The following is an 8,156-nucleotide window of genomic DNA, read 5'->3' on the forward strand; positions in this document are numbered from 1 at the left end:
CCTTTTCATTCTTTATCATGAAAGGTGGATGGTTTAGTGATGGTGGGCCACAGCACGCTAGGCAAGAAGCGCATCGAGTCATCAATTGGCTCAAAAGAATTAAATGGAAGATGGATATGTTTAAAAAAAATGGAGGATGAAATTAATTAATACCTCAAAACAAGAGAAGGATTAGTTGATGTATACTTACATACTTGTTGCTTACGGAGGTGGAAAACATTGCCGAAACGGGCTTAACTAGCGAGCAAACTAAGCATGGTGGCAGAGAGTCAAAAGGGGCACACACATGACCAATGGCAAGCTAGCAACATATGCACCCACCATGCCTATTATGAATGGACATATGCGATAGGGACGACACATGCGGTACTCTGGATTCCATATTATGAATGGACATTCGATTGTTGTATCAACTTAATTTAGTGCTTATTTTTAGATACCTAAATATTGCTTTAATATGTTCGTATTGATGACTGTTGCCACAGGCATTCCATCACCAGACCAACGTGGACGTGCCGATAGGGACGACACAGCATCCATCGACCGACCCAACGACAGGATTTCAGAAAAGGCATGTCCTTGATTCTCATTCTATTGATACCATCCCCAGTGACTTCATATATAAATATAGTTGAATTTGTTAAGAGCCCCTATATTCTAATCTCACCTTGGACCCTCAAAATCTCAGGAACCGGAGGAAGAGGTTGCATCAACTGGGAGGAATCGTATGGGATGTGCGTGTTGCCTTTTCTTTTTCTACTTACCAATCCATGAGCTGTTTCTTTCTCCTTTTTCGCTCTCCATCCATGTACAATCACGTGATACCACGTGAACGAGCCCATTGGTCGCCCCTTTTCTTTATTGTACTTATTATGTCATTGTTACAATGTGAAAGGTACATATGTTATTTATAGTAGGTTCATCAGTCGAAATTGGTTTTGAAGGCCTCCAAATGCAAAATTATAAATTCGTGAAAATTCATACTTTCACATTTCAAAAAATTCTGACAAAAGTACAGATATAGATGAGGGCATAATGCACAAATGTGTGATTTTTTAGCACGAAATACGTTAAAATGAGGGTTGTGCAAAAAAAAATATGGCTTTCTAAAACATGATACTATTAATCTTTTACACCATAAATTTGTCTTTTTTTGTACCGGTCGCATTTCAACGTGTTTCATCCTGAAATTTTATACACAGACACCTCACATCCTTTATTTAATTGTACAATTTTTTGCAGATATTTGTGAAACCAAAAATTCGAATTTTGAATTTTTCGAAAAATCTGCCTCCATGGAGGCCGAGATCCAAAACGCCGAACTCATTTATCAGGGATTAATTACACCATCAATATAACATGCAGTCTCTGAGAATCCAACATAAATTATGAGCCGCTGAGAGATCTATGCGCGGTTCGAATCCAAAGTACTTTTGTCAGAATTTTTTCTGTGGCCCATAGGAACCCAACGGATGTGGCCATCGAACGGCTTACTGATACCGAAACTTCCAACTATGTTCTAATTCTATGGTTCCTCTCTTCTATGGCTGGAGGCGCCGTGATTCCCGGGTCCCTGCACCACCCCATTACAAGGACACCACCGCTGAGCTGGCCAGACCCACCTTAGCCGATGCAGGGAGATTTTTTCTTTGCAGAAACACCCCAAGGGTAATTTATTTCTGAAATGGGTTAAGAGCAGTACAAGCAACAATTATACAAAGGACCCTGTAGAAAAAAGAGAAGACAGAAAACCACACAGAGAGGGCCAACTAAAAAGCAGCCATCGTCTGCACCTATTCAATGGCGGAGAGGCGTGACTGGAAGAGACGACAGTCTAACACATTCAAACAGGTTGCCTGTCCGACATTAAACAGGCGTGCCGACCGCCCCTCTGGTGCCTGCATTTACACAACTCGCCGGTTGACCTGGCTGGCACCCGCTATTTAAGTGTGGCCACGGCCAGCACGATCCGCAGTGCACCATGACGGCTTCCGATCCTCCTCCGCGCACCACCATGACTATGATCTCTAGAGCGACGTTGGAGAGCGTCCTGCCGGAACAGAAGCATGAGTTGGTTAGTCTTGTGGCCGGTTGGCACAGGCCCGTCATGCACAACGGATAGAGGCTGGCTTGCTGGAGGTGAGCGATGATGACCCGGCAATGGAGGAAGTATCCGACGATGAGTTAGTGTCCCACCCAGTCCATGCTGGCTCCACCATGGAGTCGGCCCAATTGCACATCAACGTCGTTGTGGCGGAGGTGCAACCGGTGTCTGTTCGGCTGGCATAGGACGAGCAGCGCTACAACCTCGCCTCCTTGTACCTCGCTGGTTGACGGAGTGCGAAATCTGAGTTTGCGAGCGCGGAGGCCCTGGCCTTCATGGCCGCGAATGAACCGAACTCCGTCAAGGAGCAGCAGGTGCTCTAAGAGCCCGCGCAGCGCTCGCATTGGCCGCAACGTGATCACGGCGGTGCCAGATGCGTAGGTGGTGCTGGTGTGACGCCCGGATAATCAAGTTACAGTAACCTCTGCTAATGATGCCTCATCACCACTCTTACTGTTGTAAACCTCGCGATGATTCAATCCCGTTCGAATTCAAATTTCAAAATCAAAGCAAACAATAAAAGTTTTTCAAAATTTAAAACAAAAGTGTTCCGGAGATGCCATATTTTACATAAGTCAATATGGTGTAATAAACACAATTTTATAAACTGCCTAAGTATTTTAAAATAAATAAAAACAGAAAAGGAAAATAAATAGAAGAAAGAAACTAACAAAACAAAAAAAAGATGGAACCCCCTCCCACGGCCTACTGGCCTAGTTGGCCGGCCCATTCGGGCGCAGGCCCATCCGGCCAGCCCACTGGCCCATCCGGCCCCCTCACTCCCTTAACCCCCCCCCACTCCCCACCGAACCCTAGTCCCACCCGCAGCACCTCCCACTTCCCCCCCCGTCGCCCCCACGAGCTGGATCGGGCTCGCCCCCGATCCCGTCGCCCCATCCCACGATCCCCACTCGCCCCTCCCCGCTACGCTCTCCGCCCCCTCTCCCGCTCGATCTGGAGTCACCGCCGCCCGTCGCTGGCTCGCCTTCCCCCCCTCGCTCCTCTTCCCCGGCCTGATCTGGATCGGGAAGGGGGGGATCAACCCGGCGACCCCGACGCCATCGCCCCGGTGCCTCGCCGCCCTACGTCACTACCACTGTCGACGCCGTTGCTTGCCGCCCCGGCCCCGTCACCGAACCGCGCCACTCGCCGGGCTGCCCCTCTCCGACCTCGTTGCCGCCCGCCTCCCCGCCGGCCTGCTTCCCCTGCGTCGTCGTCGTCCCCGGCCCCCTCCACGAGCTCTGCCACCTCGACCTCCTCCTCGCCGGTCCTCCCCGACCGCCCCCGAGCCCACTGCCCCGTCCCCTACCCCCCCCCCCCCGTGAGCGCCCCCCTTCCTTCCCCTTTCCCCGCGGTCACCGCCCGCGCTCCGACCACGCCGTCGCCGGTCCCTCCCGGGCGACCGCGCCCGTGCCTCGCCGGTGCCCGCACGTGCCCACGCGGCCACAGCCGCGGCCCCGCACGCCCCGGGCCGCGCCTTCGCACGCACGGCCACGCACGGCCGCGTCCCCCTTCACGCACGGGCCTCGTCCCGCCTCCCGAGCCCGTGCGCCGTCCCCTGCACGCCGTCGCCGGCCCTCCACCGAATCGCCTCCAACCCCGGCCTCCTCTCCCTCCGGCGACGCCGGCCCCTGAACCCTCCCCTCCTCTCTGTCCCTGGCCGCCGGCGCCCGCGCCCAGCTCTCCCTCGCCGCCTAGGCGGGCTACGCCCGCACAGCCGCCCGTCGACCCCATCCCAGGTGGACTCGGGCGCGTGCCCGCACCCCGTACCCAGCGCCCGCTAGGCCCCCTGGCCCAATGACAATTGGGGCCCGCCCCCCAGAACGTTTTAATTAAAAAAAAGAATTAAAATAATAATAAAATAAATAAAATAAATAAATAGATAATTAATTAATTAATTAATTAATGAATTAATTAAGTTAATTAATCACAATTAGATTAACCTAATTAACTGTTCGTTAATTAATCAAACAATGACAGTGGGGCCCACCCCCTAATTAATTATGATTAGTTTAATTATTCTGTTAATTAAAATGTGTCACTGACCAGTGGGACCCACTAGTCAGGTTGACCAGTCAACCCTGTTGACTGCCGACATCAGCATGACATCATGCTGATATCATTAATCTATTTTTTGAATTAATTTAAATAATTAATTAAATTTCAGAAATTAATAAAATCTTTAGAAAATTATATCTTTTAATCCGTAACTCGGATTAAAATATTTTCAACATGAAAGTTGCTCAGAACGACGAGACGATTCCGGATACGCAGTCCGTTCGTCCGCCACACACCCCTAACCTATCGAACTCGCAACCTTTCCCCTCCGGTTCATCTGTCCGAAAACGCGAAACACCGGGAATACTTTCCCGGATGTTTTCCCCTTCGTCGGTATCACCTACTACCGCGATTGGGCACACCTAGCATCGTTACTTGTCATGTCATGCATCGATATGCATTTGTTTGCATTGTATTCATTGTTTCTTCCCCCTCTTCTCTCCGGTAGACTACGAGACCGACGCTGCTGCTGCCCAGTTCGACTACGGAGTTGACGACCCCTCCTTCTTGCCAGAGCAATCAGGCAAGCCCCCCCCCCTTGATCACCAGATATCGCCTATTCTACTCTATACTGCTTGCATTAGAGTAGTGTAGCATGTTACTGCTTTCGTTAATCCTATTCTGATGCATAGCCTGACATTGTCGCTACATCTGTTGATACCTTACCTGCAATCATAAATGCTTAGTATAGGATGCTAGTTTATCATCATTGACCCTACATTCTTGTCAGTCTGCCTTGCTATACTATCGGGTCGTGATCACTTGGGAGGTGATCACGGGTATATACTATACATACATACATACTATACAGATGGTGACTAAAGTCGGGTCAGCTCATTGAGTACCCGCAAGTGATTCTGACGAGGGGGCTGAAAGGACAGGTGGCTCCATCCCGGTAGAGGTGGGCCTAGGTTCCCGACGGCCCTCGACTGTTACTTTGTGGCGGAGCTACAGGACAGGTTGAGACCACCTAGGAGACAGGTGGGCCTGGCCCTGTTCGGCGTTCGCGGATACTTAACACGCTTAACGAGATCTTGGTATTTGATCTGAGTCGGCTACGAGCCTATACGCACTAACCATCTACGCGGGAGTAGTTATGGGTATCCTGAGGTCGTGGTATCAGCCGAAGCACTTCAGACGTCAGCGACGGAGCGGCGCGCGCCGAATTGGACTGGAACGCCACTAGGCTAGGTCTGCTTTCGGCCGCCCTCGCAACGTGCAGGTGTGCTATGGGCGATGGGCCCAGACCCCTGTGCGCTTAGGTTTAGACCGGCGTGCTGGCCTCTCTGCTGTGCCTAGGTGGGGCTGCGACGTGTTGATCTTCCGCGGCCGGGCATGACCCAGGAAAGTGTGTCCGGCCAAATGGGATCAAGCGTGTTGGGTTATGTGGTGCACCCCTGCAGGGAAGTTAATCTATTCGAATAGCCGTGATCTTCGGTAACAGGACGACTTGGAGTTGTACCTTGACCTTATGACAACTAGAACCGGATACTTAATAAAACACACCCTTCCAAGTGCCAGATACAATCGGTGGTCGCTCTCCCTCAGGGATACGAGGGGAGGATCGCCGGGTAGGATATGCTATGCGATGCTACTTGGAGGACTTCGACCTACCCTCTTCTGCCTGTTGCAAGACGAAGGTGACCAGAAGCGTAGTCTTCGATAAGACTAGCTATCCCCCTCTTATTCTGGCATTCTGCAGTTCAGTCCACTGATATGGCCCTTTACACATATACCCCTGCATATGTAGTGTAGTTCCTTGCTTGCGAGTACTTTGGATGAGTACTCACGGTTGCTTTCTCCCCCTTTTTTCCCCCTTTCCCTTTCTTTCTGGTTGTCGCAACCAGATGCTGGAGTCCAGGAGCCAGACGCCACCGTCGACGACGACCCCTACTACACCGGAGGTGCCTACTACTACGTGCTGCCCGCTGATGACGACCTGGAGTAGTTTAGGAGGATCCCAGGCAGGAGGCCTGCGCCTCTTTCGATCTGTATCCCAGTTTGTGCTAGCCTTCTTAAGGCAAACTTGTTTAACTTATGTCTGTACTCAGATATTGTTGCTTCCGCTGACTCGTCTATGATCGAGCACTTGTATTCGAGCCCTCGAGGCCCCTGGCTTGTATTATGATGCTTGTATGACTTATTTATGTTTTAGAGTTGTGTTGTGATATCTTCCCGTGAGTCCCTGATCTTGATCGTACACGTTTGCGTGCATGATTAGTGTACGATTGAATCGGGGGCGTCACAAGTTGGTATCAGAGCCGACTGCCTGTAGGAATCCCCCTTTCCAACTCCTTGGCCGAAGTCGAGTCTAGTCGTTGAAAAACTTTTACTAACATGGCTGTGTGGCCCATGGGCCCACGTCGCCATCGGGAGGTATTAGGATCTTTTATTCCTCGACCTTTACTCTGGGATTCTGAACCCTCTTCTATTCGGGTTAAACGATTTTTACTAAAAACTAACTTTAGGTTCTCGAAAATACTTTCTCCCGGAGAGCCCCTTCAGTCCAGATGGTCACCGACTGCACCAGAAGATTTCAGAGATACTCTTTGATATTCTCTCGAGACTTTGTGCCCATCACTTTTGCTATTCCCGACCACCGATAAATCCTTATGGATAACTACTTACACTTGCCATTCTTACGATCATTCCCCATTGTTCTTGTTATTACAAGATACCTGAAGTTTTCTCTATTGTTCCGAGAATACTTCGTGCCTACTGCCTAGCAGTTCTTTGCCACATGAATACCCCTTCAAATAAATCCCCGCACTTGTCAAGTATCCGCTCATCCCCAGTTGTTCATGAGTTTCACAAAAGTCTTCAAAATACTATTCGATCTTCCGAAAATCCTCTGGAGCCTTTGGCTCTTGAAATTCTTGCTTGCTCGCATTATGGTTAATCCCATAAGTCTCGTAGTCTTAATGACATTCCTTGTCATTATCATTTTGAGTCTGTTGACTCAATATGTTTGCGAATGCCCGCAATCATCATTGATCCTTATAAATTACTTCTCCGGCTAAGCTGCCATTCTTTTAACTGGAATTGGTTCTCGACCAATCCAATTGTCATTGATTGTACCGTAAGGCTATTCAACTTATCCATCCCTACTCAGAGCATTGCTTCTGATCCCTTGATTTGGAAATCATAATTCCTTTGCATTTGACAATTGAGTTAGTCAGTTGTTTCTATAATCTGATCTCCTTGCAATCTTCTTCCTCTAGTTGAGTACCGATGCTCACGTCAGATCCCTTGTGGACCACCAGATCCTTTGTTGGATTTTATCTGACAACGCCCTTCATATTCAATAACCTTGTGAGCCTTTCCTCTGATACATAATGCCTTTGGTAAATTGTATCCTCTGCTTTCTTAACCATGCTCTGTCTTCGAGCTTGAGTTAATTACTTCTAAAGATTCTGGTATATGATTCTAAGATGCCCCGATGGGTTGAACCTATGCCTTCCTTAATGGGTGTGAACTCGAAAGTTTTCACGAGTCGTACTCTTCTGGTATTTTGCCAGATAAAATTTCAAAACTACAACTTCATTGAGCGCGAGAAGTGAATGAAAGGTTGTGCATTGGAGAAGTGGGAGTCGACCTTGAACTTTGCGTTCATGCCCATGGACACGATGTACATCTTCTCATCGAAGCTTCTTTTAAAATCAATTATTCCCTTGGTATAAGTTCATCTTATATCTGAGATCTGGCCTTTATGCAATCGTGGTTCTGACCATGTTCTCCTTTAAATATCATGTCCTGTGCAAGTTTAAGCACTTGTCTTCTATAGAGCAATACCCCAGTTCAACTTCTAGTTTGATCTGTCGTCGAGTATTACCACCTGGTATCTCGAGATTATCTTGGAACTGCATAATTTCTTATGAGTTCTTCATCAAGTACTACATACTCACCGATTACAATTTTTCATGGGCTCGGAGTTATTGAACACTCAAAGACACCGATAACTGAACCGAGTCCGCTCTACGGTTCAACAACTCTT

The sequence above is a fragment of the Triticum aestivum genome, chromosome 6A, assembly GCF_018294505.1.
Source record: "Triticum aestivum cultivar Chinese Spring chromosome 6A, IWGSC CS RefSeq v2.1, whole genome shotgun sequence".
In the NCBI taxonomy this organism is placed as follows: Eukaryota; Viridiplantae; Streptophyta; class Magnoliopsida; order Poales; family Poaceae; genus Triticum; species Triticum aestivum.